The sequence below is a fragment of the Xiphias gladius genome, chromosome 8 (assembly GCF_016859285.1).
Source record: "Xiphias gladius isolate SHS-SW01 ecotype Sanya breed wild chromosome 8, ASM1685928v1, whole genome shotgun sequence".
Lineage (NCBI taxonomy): Eukaryota > Metazoa > Chordata > Actinopteri > Istiophoriformes > Xiphiidae > Xiphias > Xiphias gladius.
The window spans coordinates 1,550,254-1,568,027 of NC_053407.1; the positions used below are offsets into that span (position 1 = coordinate 1,550,254).

General features: G+C 38.9%; 1 protein-coding gene across 1 annotated transcript in view; it reads right to left on the bottom strand.

Moving 5' to 3' along the window:
* ripor1 (RHO family interacting cell polarization regulator 1) overlaps positions 1-17,483 on the bottom strand; it is a 62,806-nt gene extending 45,323 nt beyond the window's left edge. Inside the window, exon 1 of the mRNA XM_040133980.1 lies at positions 17,286-17,483. The gene's annotated coding sequence lies outside the window, so the exon portion shown is untranslated. The remainder of the gene's footprint in view (positions 1-17,285) is intronic.
* Between the last annotated feature and the right edge of the window lie 291 nt (positions 17,484-17,774).

Sequence of the window (17,774 nt, forward strand, 5' to 3'; positions counted from 1 at the left end):
TAAAATCTCCATCATTAAATGCACCACTGGGGGGTGGATTTCCTAACCATAATTAAGTAAATAAAAAAGTTTATTCAATGATTATAATGATGAATTATCTTTGTTAAGAACCTTTCAAGTTTCTGAAAGGTAATAATTATACTGACCTAAACACAATGAGATTTTGAGTCTAAAATAAATGTCGGTTAAGTCACTCATCTCTCACCGAATGAGGTAACACAATGGTGATTGAGCCTATGGCCACTGATGAAAGTCTTATAATATTTTTATCTTTGCAGTTTGACGAACTGGGTGTCTGTGGCGACATCCCTGGAAAAATTTTGTATTAAGTTACTCCTAATGCAAACCGAACAATTCTTACTGCTGCAGCTTCACAATAAAAGCATTTCACTGGCAAAACATGAGTTGATTTTTATTATAAAGTAGTCACAGAAAATGCATGTGTTTGTCAGTGAGCTTAGCACTCACCGCTATCGTTCATCAATAATGCGTCTACAAAACATGACAACGCTCATTTTGGGCCTAATTGGAGAGTGAATCAGTTTGAAATGTTGCAGGGGACAGGTTGCACACCACCAACATTTCAGGCGACAGGTTGCACACCTCCAACGTCTCAGCCAGGTAACCAGCTCCTGTCACTTTGTCCTGCTGCTCGCAGGTTCATGCCTTGTGTAGCATAAAATCAGATCATGGTTGTTCACAGAATGATGGACAAAGGCCAATTATTGCCTGATTTCTTTATTAAAACCACAACAGTTTCTTTTGATGCCCCCAGAATTATGTGACCTCTAGTATTAAACCCCATTTGCTACAGGAGTCGCCAAATAAACCAGGACTGAAATCTTCCAGATTGCAACTTTAAGATTCTGGTCTGGTTTAATACAGTTCACAATTACTTCAGACACAACCTTTGTATTTACATCTAACCAATACCAGCATCTTTCCTACTATGTAACCTTAACCAAAATGCTTTTGTTGCTTAAACCTAACCACTGACGGCCCTCCAGATGTGTAGCCTTGTCTCTAGTGTGATAGTCACTTTGTACCCCCGCCATCCACCCTAAGCAACTCCTGGTGACTCTGCTGCTGTTAATTAATGTAGCGCTTCATTCATTCAAAAAAAACATTTCCTACAAAAAATATTTGCTGTTGCAAATTTCATAAGACAAAAGCAGCATTTTATTTACCTTGCCTTTGACAGTTCTTAATTGTTATCAGATGTCAAAATAGACTTTCTTTTTATTTGACTATTTGAGACTAAAGAAGTTTGATACCGGTATCTACATTATATGCTGGCAACAGTCAGAAATAAAGCGAGGCAGAGAGAGAGGAAGAGACACAGAGAGACCAAAAGGTGGTAGGGGAGGGTTTCATAAACAGAAGAATCCAGAAAATGTCATAGTGGAGAGTCATGGAGGCTGGCACAGCATGAGACTGAGATAAAACAGACACACTGTCCATACAAAGGCAACACACACACTGCTATAGTCCTCCTGATGTAAAAATATACTGTATATAGTAACCAGAACATATTCTCTGAGTTGTCTACCACACCACTTTTACAGTATTACAAGTCACAATGGTCAATACATTTTCCTTTCATCCGTCCACTGTAACTTGTTTATTCCTATTTAGATTCACGTGTAAAACCTGCCCTCTCATCTACAACCTCTTCGAAAAATAGTCTATTTAGAGAGACAAATTAATATTGGTTGATGCAGCAGAGGCTAAGATATCCTGACTTCTTGTCCACAGTATAGGTCAAGCTCCATAAAAAACAGCAACAATAGCATCTCTTCTGTTAACCAATTCTGATACCTCAAGTAAGGGTATCTGCTGATACAGAGGACCTATCTGATACCATTTTTCTCTTTCTCCCAAATTTAAAATCCCTACACCTCACTGTGAGAACTAATTGGGATCACTCTTGTGTAAGGTAACTTGAGGCCAGGGATTGCTGCGGGACAAAAAAATTGAGTATACGTTTCGCAGTGATTGACTCAGTGAACTGTACTTAATGTGGATCGGTTGCTTATCCACTTAATGACGTCAGTATTGCCGCCAATTTCAATCTGACGTATAAGATACGTGCATCCCTACTGAGTACTTTTCACCATGACAAGTAAACTTGTTCATGTGTAAAATCAGTGGAGTGCCATTTTCAAGTAGTTCAACTTTTTGAGAAATACATTTATTAACTTTCTTACTGAAAGTTACCACTTTCACATCTGCAAGATAAGTCTCAAGTAAGAGTGAGCAGCTGGTTATCTTAGCTTAGCATAAACAGGGTGAACAGCTAGCCTGGCTTTGTTTGAATGTAACCTAAACCATCTACCAGCACTTCAAAAGCTCACTAATTTACATTGTGAACTGTTTATCTAACCGGTGCAAAACCAAAATGTAAAAAGGACAATTCTTTTTCCAGGAGGTTCTGTGCCAAACTATTTTTTGGCTGGGACCAGCAGAGACTCCAGTAAGTTACAAGAAAAAAAAAAGGCCCCAGCTCCTGATTTTAGTAAAAAAGGTCAAAATAAATCGCCAACAGTGCCAAAGCCTTTCTATCTGGGTGTCTGTGGGACCTTTTTCCCATTATAAGATTAAAAATAACCCCTATCCAGGGAATGTTAACAGAGCTCCACAATGCCCTGTTTCATATTTTTAGAATTTCACTGGTGCCCAGTACAAACACAGTCATCCAATGGAGGAGAGAGAGAGAGCCTCCATATCAGAGCAATTAAGGTGCTTTCTGATCGCGAGCGGCTACCGCTGGCACTGCTGCCTCCATTGTTTTCAGTATAAACATGACGGCAGCAAAGAGAGGGAGGGCCGCTGCCTCTCTTGTGAACACACAAAGCAATTCGCCGCTGTATTCTGTGTTTATGAGTTTTTCAACTTGCTGAGAACAGACTGATCGATCAACAGAAACGTAATCGGAGCAACGTCTGCTTCAAAGTTTGACTGTCCTGTCTGGGACAATAAACAACGTTTATGACAGTAGATAGCAAACACAGCTAGCTATAGCCCAACGATTGTGTCATTATGCTGACCATTTCCTCTAGTTAACTTTGATACATAAGAAGACTTAAAAAGGGTGACGATTCTTAGGCAAATATTACAATTATATGGAGCATCTTTTTTTGTTGTTCGCGATGGAGATAACTGAAAGTATCTGGAAATGTATGTATATCATGTCGTAGTGTTAAGATTTCCTTTTTATGACTCCAAGCAGGAGTATGAATTTGGACGCAAATTGCAGCAATCTGGCACTAGTACTTTAACTGCCTCTATGAGCTGTGTGTCTCACTCTCTGCTGCATCTCAGACAAGCTGGTCATACTTGTAAGCGAGAAAATCAATGGGTCAAATACAATAACTTCCAGTTGTTCTTAGAACACCAGCATGCACCTGTTACTTTCACCCCACGCAATGTCTTTGCCTCGTGTCTCTCCCTCCACAGCTGAAAGTTTGAAAACTGTGTGGAAAAAAATCTGTGTAGCTGATCTCTTGCAGCCGTGCTAAACTACAAATTAGCATACTAATGCAGAAAGTCTGACACAATCAAACATGACCAGGAGTCATCAAATATACCCCTAGCATTTTATTCACTATGAACTGACCGTTTGCAAAACCCCTCCTCTGAACAGCAATTGTCCAATCCTAGCTCAGCAACCGCAACAAGGAGGGCTTTCTTTGGATTTCTCCAAATACTGTAACCTTGCATAGGGTTCTACTAAGAGTAATACTCAGTATACAAAGATAGCCTTTCCATACCCACAAATACAAGCTCAAGTATAAGGAATGCATTAAACCATGTATTTACCTTCTCTAACAGAAACTGTTAACATGCCAGGTTAACTGCCTAACCTACTATTACTTGCAGGCCAAGCACCTGCTGTGTTGGAGCCAGTGCAGGGTGGTATATCAGAGTTAAGGCCAACGTTAGGGGCCCTGTCTGGCTCTTTATTGGATTTGGAGAAGTTTACATTCCACCAAACTCATTACCTGAGATAGCAACACATTTCCCAAGTCTTTTCTCTTGTTTAGGTGAAGTGCAAAGTGAAAAGCAAACTGTCCAAACAAATAAAATCAATAAAGCTAAAATCCCAATTCTCTGCTGCTTGTCCAAGTGTAATGTTCCATAGCAACGTGCCACACTGGCTTTTTATACCTCCAATAGATAGGGATAGTGGAGTCAGATAATAAGAAATGACAGAGAGAGATGGGCAACGAAGGTCCCACGGCCAGAACCTCAAGTTCAATTTAGTATAAACATCTTCTTTGTCCAGCTGGCTACTTATTTCATATATTTCAAAAATTCAAACAAAGTTACCTAACCACTTAGTTAAGTTCGCCCAAGTAGCTGTATTTTTTTTCACAACAAAAAAGCTGTATCAAAGTTTTGTTTGCTGGAAGGCTTTTATTGTGAAGCAGCAACAGGAAGTTTTGATTTTGAATTAACAGGCATACTAAAAATTGTGAAAGGCCAGTTCCTTTTTGCTCATGTTGTCCAGTAACACTCTGTCCCCATCTTGTACAACCTGACTTCTTAGGGGGCTAGAGTGGCCCACCTGAAATTTAGTCAAGCAGGGACAAAATCTGTACTGTACTGTTCTAGTTGATGATACAAATCATTTTAATCATCTTTCATTCTGGTGAAGTAGAATGAGGTTGGTAATGAGCTGACAGACTGTTCCTACTTCACTAAGCACCGCATGACTGCCTCTTTAAGTGTGTGTGTGTGTGTGTGTGTGTGTGTGTGTGTGTGTGTGTGTGTGTGTGTGTGTGTGTGTGTGTGTGTGTGTGTGTGTGGACCCCTGTGATGTGGGGACTTTCTGGTTAATCTCCAGCTGGCCAATAAGCAGCTTAACTGTCACTTGAGTGCAGCAGGCTAATTACTAGTTTGTAGCCAGTCTAATATGGTTCAGAGCTACACATAACCATACTGAAAAAAAACATCTACATTAATACTAATGCTAAAATAGATTGTAGGATTGAAGTTATGTCTTCTAGTTAGGTCCCCCTGTTTTATTTCATATCCAATATTAAACATGGTATTGACTTGAGCGCTTCAAAAAGTGCAAGTTTCAAGATTGTATTCAACGTTATTTTGCGTACCTAAATTTAACTATGGAAGTAAAAATGTTATGTTGACATTAAAGAATCGCGGCTATTGGAGAGTGCTGAATGTATCTGGGTGTGTGACTCTACACTGCTGGGCTAGTGAGCAGGCTGTGCACTCAGGGAAACTGTGTCATTAGGTTAACCCTTCATGGAAAACCTTGAAGGTTAAGCTGTTGGATGGGCAGGTAAAGAGACACACAGGGCAAATGCTGAACTGATGGTTTAATCTGTGACCACAACCTGCTGATAATGTTACACGCGCCTCAGAGCAAGACTGAGATAACCACTGAGAACTGATTTCAAATTGTCAACAAGACTAATAGTCTACCTGCTCTGTTAGGCTGTACTCAGGCGCATTGGTGATTTGAGCTACATGCAAAAGGGTCGATGACAAATAAAGCTTCGAAAAAGGTATTTTTAGAAAGTCTTATCAAAATGGATGTTATGCATATTTTTGAGTCTGGAACAAGTGTTTCTACAGTGTCTAACACATTATTATTTTGTGGTCATGTTCTGTATTTACAATAATTTAAGATTATTGCATTCTAGTGGATGGGTATTTAGTATCTTTAGCATTCGATTTTACATTTAAAGACAAAAGTAATTATACAAATATACAAATGAATGCATTCAATACAATAGCTATTCACATCATAGTTATCGACCATTTGTTCACTTTAACCTATTATTTATTGGGTTTAACGAACATTTTACCTGGTTGCACCACCTGACAATTACAAGTTGTGCCACCTGACAACATTAGTAATGACAGGAAATATGCTGAATAATCATATTTTTATTTCAAATTAAAAAAAAAGCGTTTCAGTCAACAGTCTCTATTGAAGTAAAAGTAGTAAATTGGATAACAAACAGGATAAACAGGATACATCACATGAGATCACATTCGGTAGATAATAACTGGAATAGTCTAGAGTGTAATAGATTGATTAGATACCATGTAATGGATTGTGATTGAACAACATGTTTAGTTTGATACACTTAAAAAGAAACATCAAAATTGAATTTCAAATATCCAAATGCATTAATCAAAAGTACTCCAGGATTTTAAAACTTTAAATGCATAGCAACAGGAACGAAAAACTATATAAATACGTACTAAATTAAAATGGATTGTGATTTAACAAGAATTCATGTTTGACAAAATATTTCAAAACATTTTGAAATGTTAGTTGAACACTGGTAGAGGGTTAATATCACATTCATAAAGATAATCTTGGAGCTTTAATAATATTATTTATTTCATATAGTGACAATCATTGCAGTTGCATAACCTAATTTTTTGCAACTAATTTCAAATTAAACAGGCTTCTACTTGGACCCCTATATGAGCTTTTGCCCTCGCTATCAGGTTCATACATGTCATTTTTAAATAGAATAAAGAGGTTTTTTTTGATAAAATAACATTTCCCTAGTTTTACATTGGTTGTACCACCTGACATGGAAGGTTTACCAGCCTACCTATGAGTTGAAAGTAGCTATTTTTATCAATATTATTTACCGTTATTGCATCTTCACTTCATAATTAAAATTTGCATGTTTATGGTTGCACCACCCTGACATTTGAGAAAATACAGTACAAATTGTTGGTACTGTATTTTTCAACTATCTCAACAGCTTTAAAACTATTGGTATTTGTAAAATTTGGTTTATTTGAAAGGTTTCAAACATAAAATCATGCCACAATATTTGATTTTGAATCAATTATCATTAAAATATCATTTTTAAAAGTTTCCTTAGTGTGTTCATTTGCGTGGACTGTTGTGCCACCTGACATTTTAGGGGTTTGAGATGCCAAAACATAAAAGAATATATATTACTTGAATGTACTGAAAATGTATTCAAATAACATATGTTTTATAGAATAAGGTGATGCATTTCATGAATTGATTAAGTTATTTTAAAAAGAAATAATGCACTCAGGCACAAAAATATGCATGTCAAGTCTATGGATGGGTATTTAAAGCAAAAAGACTATTCGATATTCACTGGGAACCATTCGACCATTCTCCCCTCCCACCTCCACAATATGCTAGTTTTTACCTGGCCCCTCATTTTTGATTTGGTTTTTTTTTTTTTTTTTTTTTTTGAAGGAATTCCACACATGACTCCCATTTGTGCAGTAATAATCTCACAGCGCCATGCACGTTTTACCGGTGCCTGGTGGTAACTTCAACTTCTTCTTCGTTGTTAAATGGCAGTTGGCAGACAGCTTTTAGGTACATTACTGCCACATTGTGGTGGTAGTAACATTTTACTTACTACCAGGCATCATTAAAAACAAGGGAAAATATATTTTTTAAGATAAGATGATAGTTGCAAGACTATTTGATTTTTTTGTACAATTTAATGACAATTACAAACATGTGAAAATCACGACCCATTCCTTGTCATGCCATTAAGCCAAAATCATTAGGATTCCCATTGTATTTTCCCCCTGTAAACAGGCAAAGAAAGTTTTTGTCGAGAACCTATTCTTTTGTTAACCTCTTTGATTAAGGTTGTTCACATATCTTTATCTTGGGATTCAGTTGACTGCTACCCTTGAATCCAGAGTTTCAAAGCAGTGTTTGCAACTGTTAGATAGGGATTCACCAAAATTAGACTTGGAAACTCATTGCAAGTGATTCATCACCAGGGTACACGCTTAACTGACCAACTGTGATCTTCTGTGATTGGTTAGAAAAGCTTGCTTAGAAACTTTAGAAGGGAATATCTCTGCACTGCTGCCAGGCTGCTCAATGAGTCAGAGTCACAGAAGCCTTTGACAGCACCTCTCCACAATACCAAATGTTTTGAAGCCTATTCATCTCAAAAAATTTAGAAAAAAACTGCATACTTAGCTATAAATTCAGACAGCTGTAATGGATTACTTAAGCATGTAGAGCAAGTAAAGAATGTAATGGGTCACACTCTGATAAATGTGCACAAAAGTAATGATTTTAATCCAATTGTGCAAGTATCTTTAACATGTTTATAATCTGAGCAACAGTGATGCCTCTCAAATACATCAGTGGAGTGCTGCCTTCTGTTCACTTTCACTGCGCTCTACCACTTCAGTCACAGCGATGATTGTGACTGCACTTTTTCCCCCAAAGAAAACACCATATTCACCCGTTTGATGATCAGCTCCAGACTTCCAGACACCTCGAGTATTTATGATCCTTTAAGACACATGTGCACAGAGGCAAAAAACACAGGCATCCTCATTAATTTCTATCAGATGTCTGTGTTGGTGCAGCAGAGGTACCGCCTCGCAGAACCATAGCAAAAAAACAGTAAAAAAATTATGGAGTGTCCTGACACAAAACTAGGTTATGGCTATGCTTCAGCATGACCAGTGTCAAACATGCAAGAACATACATCAGGCAGAATACATTGTAGCGTTTACTGTGTAGTTCACCGTTCAAGCATCGACAAAAGGAGAAAATTATTGCTGCTGTGGTAACATTCCACAGTTGTATAGTCCACCATCAGAGAGTACAAACAACCATTTGATATCTTAATAAGCCTTTTAACTTCCAAAAACCTTTTAACTCCATAAACCATTATACACAAACACACACACACATACAAGCAAACACTCACATTGGTTGAAAAAAGTTCCTCATCCTCTTACGTATTTGTTGCATAAGGATGCATGGATGCATATACATACCATACACTCACTATCTCTCTCTCCCTATCCGTTTCCATGGCTTTGGTCTTACGGGCAAAAGGCCTAGTGGGTAATCCTCTTATAATCTCTCTTACCTGAACCATCTGCATGTGCAGACACCACCAGAGGTGGAGAGGAGGACAAAGAGAGAGAGCGAGAGAGACAATCACTGTGGCATACACTCAGTTGTCAGTTTATTAGGTACATCTATCTAAAACTAATGCAGTCTAATAGAACAGACCCGCAATAAATCCTCCTTCATGAAGGTTATAATGTTCAGATTGGGTTGAAACTGTTTGAAGGAGATGCTGATTCAACTTAACGATCATTTTGGAAGCTGCAGTTTGTGTTGCTGTTGAAACACCTCTCTGCATAGTGCAATACAGTTCAACAGCACCACAAATTATATCCTCAAAAGTGGTCATACAAATGAATCAAAAATGCTCATTATGACCTTCACAAAGGCTGGATTAATTGGAGGATTGCTTTATTAGACTGTATTAGTTTTAGCAAGGTATACCTAATAAACTGACAACTGAGTGTGTTACCAGCTCAAACAAGTTTCTAAACCATTACTGGGCAATGGGAATGAGGAGGCTTGAGGTCGTTGTGGGGCGTTGAGAGGAAGAGAATGGGCAGGGCAAATGAGATGAACGGGAAAAGATGATCAGAGGAGATGAGCGGGGAATTTCCTAATTATTTTGCCTTAGATCTAAGGTGACTTGCTGTGAATAAAGAAATCACTGATAACACTATTAAAAAGCTTCACAAAAGAATGAGATTGAGCTTGGGAGAGATAAGGAGCAGAGCTTGTAAGATGTAAATTTACCGTCAATGCAAACTCCACATTTCCTGTAAATACTTTTCAAAGCAAAAGCCTATGAGACTATCCTCCAGTAAAAGCCTATGAGACTATCCTCCAGTAAAAAACGGCCAACATAGGTCAACTGTGCAAGCAGCTTATTAAAACCCATAGTTATGTTTTACTGTTAGGCGATCTCTAGTAGCCATAGTATTTATGACAGGAGCAAAGGAGGAAGTCAGGTGACATAGTATAAAGAGCAACAAAGTCTGCGTCAGGAGGAGGTTGGGGTGGATAGATGGGTCCGGGAAAACACAGAACTTTCAAACAGGAGACTGCTTTTTGTTTCCTGTGTGAAACCAGTGTTCAATGTTGTCTTTTATCCATGACCGTTCGACAACCTTAACCGCGTGTTTATTAGTTGGAGGACTTGTTGTTATGTTCATCTCCAGCTAAGATAAGTCTAGAGGTTCCTCCATCATTTTACCTCAGAGCTTAAGCTGCCAGTATTTACATCAGAACTGCTTCTCAGATGGTAGAACAGCTTTAGAAACCCCCTTTCCCCACACCTTTCTGACGTCGGAACTGGGGGGGCACAGCGTCAAAAAATTTCACACCCACTTCACGCAGTGAGTGTTCAGCTTTTCTCCATAGCTCTCTTTTTTTGTTCTTTATACAACTATTTCTGTCACTTTTCACGTGAAGAACCAAGAGCAACACTAGGCATGTCTTCCAGGAGAGAATGCCTGACAATGTGCGTTATCCCCTTATTAAAACGATATCACGTCTTTCCCCTCTCTATGATGGCCGGCTCTTTACCCTGCATTTGACTGTGACTGTTCAGAACAACTATAGAATATACACTTTCCATTGAGGTTGGACCACCTGTTGTTCAAACTAGTTCTTTTCTAGCATAAACCAGCCCTTAGAAGCCACCTTACTATTTTGGAGAAATGTTTTCAGTGTGGCATGACACTGGCCAAGAGTTAATCCAGAATTAAAACATTAACTACGGAGGCTAAAAATGTTCCAGACCACAAAATACAACTTTTATTTCTGAAAAACCAAACCTTCAGTACAAACCATGGGAGAATATTCTTGCTTCATAACACCGTCTATCTGAAGAGTCAAAGTCATTAACTCTCATTATATCTTTAATGGTGCAGAGCATGTTTGTGTGTATGTGTCTATATAAGTGTGTATATGTCCATGTTTGAGAGTTTGTGTGTCTTAATTGGCTGTTTGTCCAGTTTTTCAAGGAAATTTACTCCACCAGAGGAAGTCATTAACTTCAAAGGACCATGTGTGTGTGTGTGTGTGTGTGTGTGTGAGAGAGAGAGAGAGAGAGAGAGAGAGGGAGAGAGAGATGGACAGAGGCTTTCCAAAAAACAGAATGCACACTGGGTAAACAATGTAAGGTTGCTTTTTTGGGCTAAAACATAAAAAGATTTAAAAAAACAGACATAAAAAAGCCCCACTGGAAGGCAAAGGGTAAAGCTTACTGTCATAGAGAGGAGCAAGACATGAGAATTGGTCAAATGGCAAACAGCACACACAAAGGTACTCTTAGGTAGGTACGCTTGGTGTACCTTCAAAGTTATTCTTAGTGTTGAAATCAGTTGTACACACACATGAGAAGTGACCACAACGAACCGCACTAGAATTTGGTTGGAACTAGACCTTCTAAAATGGTCTCAAGGCATTTGTTTGGTCAACCCCACAGTTTTCAAATCAGCCTCAACGAACCAAACAAACTGGGCAAACTCACCAACGTGGCCGAAATTAACCTAGTCGGCCCCATGGCAAAAATTTGTTATCGGGCTCCTATTAACCTACATTTTTCATGGCAGTTTCATTATTTCCCCAAGCACCCGGGAACTTAGAGCTGAAATGAGTAGTTTATTAATTGATTAGTCGATTGACAGAAAAATAATTGGCAATAATTTGATAATTAGTTGATTTTTTTGTATTTTGAAGTAATTTATTTAGCAAAAATACCAAAAATCACTGGTAGAACTGGTAGATTTTAGAAAAATGTGAATATTTGTTTTTCTCCATTTTCCATGACATCTTTGGGTTGTTGACTGTTTCTCAGACAACAACAGCAATTTGACTGTGTTTACTTCAGGGAATAATGATGGCATTTTTTACTATTTTTTGAAATTGTCAACACTAAACAATAAATTGATTATTAAAGAAAATAACTGTCAGACTTATCGATGATGAAAATAATTTTTGTTTGCAGCCTTACAGAACTCCTTTAATAAATACTACCTTTGCCTGAGGTCTTCTGTGTCTATCAAACTAAGGTTAACATTTAGTAACGTTAAGGTTAACATTTGTATACAAGGCTGAGGGCCACAAAATGGAGGATAGAGGACACGTTATAGTTGATATTGTGCTTCAGTGGTGCATATTTCTAATAAATTTGTGATAAATCAAATTATGTAGGACCAGCTGATATGGAGCAAAGCTGGGGCTTTTAGGGCCTTTGGGTGTTTTGGGCCTCTGGGCAGTTGTAATCCTGCGTTGCTCACCAGAGTTTGTTTGAATCGTACCCGACAGCTCCAAAGCAGCCTTGATCACCTACTGATAGCCTGCTATGTATGGGGTGGCACTAATGCAATGGACTAATGCACACTTTTAGGGTGGTGACTATCCAAATTGACTTAAGGCAACAATTTACCAAATCAGACACATCCAAGTACCATGACAATGCAATGCAAATGTGCCAGCATAAAGCCAAGTGTAGTTACACTCATCAGAAATCCGTCTCACTTGAGTGGCTACCTGGAATATGTCATGAGACATGGGATGACAGCACCTTACTGCAGCTATAATGTGGATTTTCACATTATAATTCCCTTCCTTGTCACCACATACAGATTAGTGACAAACTCAAGTAAAATCACAACATAATGTCAGTAAGGTGTTGTTCCACCACAAACCTCCAGAACATCTTCAGTGCTCCTTGACATAGATCCCCCCAGGGCGAGGAACTCTACTGAACAGCATTCTTTTAAAAGATATTCCCTCCTTTGGTGTTTAGATGATAGTAGTGAGGAGCGCTGTCTAACATGTCACTCCAAAATCTCCCATAGGTGTTCAATTGAGTTGAGATCTGGAGATTGTGAAGGCCATAGCAAGTGATTCAAATCATTTTCAACAAACCATTTAGTGAGCCCCATGACTCGCAAAGAGGCATCTGTATTCACTATATTTCTAGACTCTACACATTTACATCATCTACAGATTTCATTTGTCATCCAAACCGTGTGCGTCTATCTTGGTTAGTTATTGTATATTTTATTACTTATTACTTTATTACTACAATTTAATGAATGCAGTACATTACCTAACTATTATTTTTTTCACTCCCCTCTAAGTCACTTTCCTTTGTTCAGTGGCTCTGAATGTGTTCCACATGCACAGTATGTATCTGTATTAGTACCTCTGTTATCACACTACAGCAACTGAACACAACATTAACTAGCCTTAATTGAGTCATTAGACCAATTGTGATACTGACTTTTCATTTTCACTTTCAATCATTCTTCCAAATAATGAAACTGTGAGTTTGAAAAGTGAATCTGTTACAAAATGAAGTAAGAAAAACTGCACTCTGAGCTACTGCTTTTCCTTTGACTGCACTTTGGGGTTGAGTCAGTATGAAAGAAATGTGCCTTTAAGCAGAATACAAAGATGACAAGCATGCCTGATTATGTCCTTGTTGACCTTGCAAGTTGTTTTCCAGATTTTTTTTACAACATTATAGCCGAAATCATCTGAAAGTGTCATATGTACAAGTACATAAGATTGAAATGAGTTGTTCCATCTTGCTTTATGAATGAATCCAATAAATGTTGAATGAAATGAGAATCAGATGACTGAGTACAGTGTCTGCCCTCTGCTCTGTATCTGTTTCATGCAGCTTGTTAGCTCAGGCCTGATCATTAGCTGAATTAGGTCTTCTAACAGTGAGCCCTGCAATGGCACAATGGACTTACTGTTCACTTGGCTCTGAGAGAGCAACACAAAGAGAGTTTGCTTGTGGTTTCATAGGAGCATTCCCACAGTCAGCCTGACCCAGTCTGTTTTTGTCACCTATTACGGCAACATTTGGATTCCCTGACCCTACCCCATGGAGCACAATCAAACGGTACTGTGTGTTTGTTTCTGCAGGCAGAGTACTACTATACAGTAGGTGCTGTATTTTGATCTATGCCAAGATTGCTGTTACTCCATCTGGAGACAGAAAGCTTGTCAGATGTGATAACATTGGGGGTGGGAGGATTCAGAAGGGCTGCAAATGATTTATTTTCATTATCAGTTAATCAATAAATGATTCATTTACTCTACAAATGTCAACATTTATAACAAAGCACATCACAAGATACCACAGCCCAAAGTGATGTATTCTAAATGCTTATTTTATCCGACCAACAGTCCAAAACCCAAAGATATTCAATTTAAAGTTATATAAAATGAAAAGAGCAGCAAATTCTCATATTTGAGAAGTTGGAACCAGATGATGTTTGACAGTTTTTACTGATAGTTCAATTAAATGTTTAAAAATAGTCACCTAGTGTAATTCACCATCAGTGTTTGCCATGGCGATATGCTGAGTAAGAGTTAGTCTTCTTAATGAAATTGTGCTCTTCTTAAAAGGTGCTATTTGTAAGTTTTCGCTTACCAGGAGCTTCAGCCAGTGTTGCGTTTACAAGTCAAGAGGTTATAATATGTCCTCTGAGCAGCGCTACCTCTTCAGCTCAGTCTGGACGCTACACTGACTAACTATTGGAAAGTGAGTATTGAGATGGGCTGGGCAGGCTGGGGCTAGCTGGTTAGCATGCTCAATTCAGTAGGAGAAAAGAAGTGATAGTTTTAGAAGCAAAACAAGAGTTGACATCGGCGTTGCTTTCCGCTGTTGGAGACAGCTCTTGGCGAGTAATGGAATGAAGGTTGATGCTGAACCTGCAATGTTTCTTCTAGACTGATAAGCAAACAGCTGTTGATGCTAACGCTGGCTGTGTAGCAATAGCAAAACTTACAAATAGCTCTTTTAGGATACTACTTCATTGGCCTTCTGTATGTAAAGTGCAAATACACGGTACACACTTAAATTGTAAGGCAAATCTAAGCGGCAAGGGAAAACTAGCCCCAACCAGTCTGGCAAGGTCAGACCAGTCACATTTCAGATTCTACAGAAGCAACAGGACGTTGAAAAAACTATAACAATGCTGGTGTTCATTTGATGTTTTGTAATTATAAAGGTCTAAAAATATTTATTTTTTTCATGTAGTATGTATTTTTTTAATTTTAATGTGTATCTTAATGTGTATGTATTTTGGACTACGTTAAGTCGGTGGTAGAGGACAAACATTAAAAAATAGTTATTAGAGTCTGCCTGATATTTAGGGTTGCCCCAAACCAAAAATCTTCCTAGTTGATTAGTAGTCGTTAGTTCGAGACATTAGTCCACTAATTGCACGTTTATGATACCGGCAACCGCAAATATGTAATAATATGTAATAATATAATAATATACGTAATATGTATGAATATGTAACTTTTCCGCACCAAAATGTCTAAAAACAACTAAACCTATGTTATATAGTTTGTTGATAATGGATAATTCAGCTCCTGGTAAAAACTTCCTGAACAATTAACTCTGGAGGAATCCTAACCCAGGAGAAGCTGACTGCAATGACAGCAATTTTTGGTGAGGACAACAACTCCCATGATCCCCCACTACTTCACGACATCACCAAACTCCATACTTTGTTATTGTTTTGATTGGGAGACCCCCAGCAGCAGAAAATTGCATATTGTGCATATAACTCCTAAACATAAAACATGTTTTATATTAATAGGGGCAGCCCCGATGGGTCTGCAAGCAGTTCGGTAGGTTTAAGACTGGATCTGTAAACCCATCACATTAGCAGATAATCTGGGCTGAACATCAGTTCTGACCAAGGTCCCAGACCAGATTTCTCCTCCGATTGTTGGGAGGAGTGAATTGGGGTTAAATCGGCCCAAAACTCCTGTAGTCTGAGCCCGATTTAACTTGAACATGCAGGTAATTTAGCCTCCCCTGTCCCCATGTACACCTGGATCAGCCTAATAGGGCATATTTATCAAGGCTATCTAATATTACGCCTGTGGCATTTGCATTTCACTTTCTTTACCCTCTCGAAAGGATCCCACACTTTGGATTTCCTGCCCGACATATGTAATTACTATCTAATAACCACAGGGTTGAGTGAATGACTGAATGTCACCAATTCCCGTGGAGTTTTTTTTTTTTTTCCTGCAACCAACCAACCAATCAAAACTTGGGTCGACTAAGACTCTTCACATCCACTAATGTTTGGTCGACCATTGGTGGTCAGCCCTTCCAGTGCTAGTTTGTTGAAGACAGTTGCACGCTGATGAGAAGTTAAATGTTGTTATGTCAAATATGGTTTTTTTAGACAAATATGACCCAACTGAATTTATTTTCATTTTGACCTGGTAAGAAAATGTCTGGTTGATTGTTGTTAATACTAAGAATAGGCAGTAAAATGCAGGGTTTTTGTCAGTGAAGTCTTATTAAGCTATGCCTTAATCAGGTAGACAAGTTCTAAATATGCAGCAAATCTACTATTTTATATTTTAATGGAAGGAAATAGAATCGATATACGGTAACATACAATTTACATGGTTAAAAGTTTAAATGTATTAAATCAGTAATAAAACTGTTTACCCCAACTCTACTAAATGGTACACACACAGACACACACACACACACACACACACACACACACACAAAGCAAAGCAAAGCAATGGTAATATTCTTATCATGTCTCAGTCTGTCATTTCAATATTCAGTCTCAACTATGCGGCTCCTTTTTAATAGTCGGTCACACAAGCACACAGTTTGTAACGCAAAGCCTCGCTCATGAAAACATGGAGTCTGTCCTCTACCTTCACGCACTGCCTCATGCACGCGCGCGTCAACAAAAAGGGCACAAACACTCTTTCCATTACCGGTCCGGTGACAAACGTTCACCCCAATCCAAGTGACTTTGACATACTGTGGCAACGCTGACACTGGTGAACGACGTGACACGTTTCAGTCAAACCCTTCCAAAACTTGGCAATGACGGTACGCACTTGGTAGAGCATGACAAGGACTCAGACTGGGTTTTTGGTACCATCAATATACCAAACAGCACTTATTTGATTGGAAATTCATCTCTTACGGATGTTTCACATTGCTCGCTACCACTCAGTGTTAGCCAATTGTTTTCTTGTAAGAACACTGCGGAATGTTCTGCAACAAGCAAACCAAAGAGGTGGTATTTTACTGAAACCGCTTTGGCTGAAGCTGGAGCTCAAGCAAGAAGTCCCGCAGAATTAAAAGATTTGTAAACAGGGTTTGGCAGGCTGGTTTCTCCACGCAGGAGAGAACTGGACGTTACATTTAGGGGTGACAAGGCAAGATTGCAGCAGGAAGAGGCACTTAGAGAAAAGGGTCTAAATAAGACAGAGAAGATGTCCAGGGCTAATGTAAGAGCTAAACCCCCAACCAGAAACAGGTTAACTGTGTCTAACCTAGAGAAGATAGTGAGATGAACAATACGGTGAAATAGGTAGTCAGATATAAGGATAGGTAAAAGAACAAAAAACATTTGAATCAACGTACATTTTTGCTGCGGTGTTCAGGCTCCTCTCCTCACCCAACGGACTCAAATATTTTCTTCACACAAATAAGAGAACCGGAGGCTCCTGAGTGGAACAAGCACAGGTTTCTCTCAGCCCATCAGCGTTGTTGTTAACAGCGTCCTGTCTAGCAAAAAAATAAAACAAAACAAAAAAAAGTCCCACTACGCTGCTTCAGAGGACAGCTTTCGTCCATGCAGTCAGCAGTGCAGCGCTCGCTGAAAAAGCGTCAAGCCCGCCGTGATCAATGTCCAAACTTCCGGTCGGCACTTTCAAATTCCGAGCAACAGGCTAAGCCGCGATCCCGTAGTAGTCACCTTACATCCGGACATCGCTGGCTGCTCGTAGCCAGGCTGGATTACCAGCCAGCGATGGCTGGAGCTTGACTATTTAGCAAGTGGTTGGTGGTAATGTGATTTATGAAGCCTAACATCCACTGATATGATAAGGGCCTCAAGGTGCCTCCTACTAT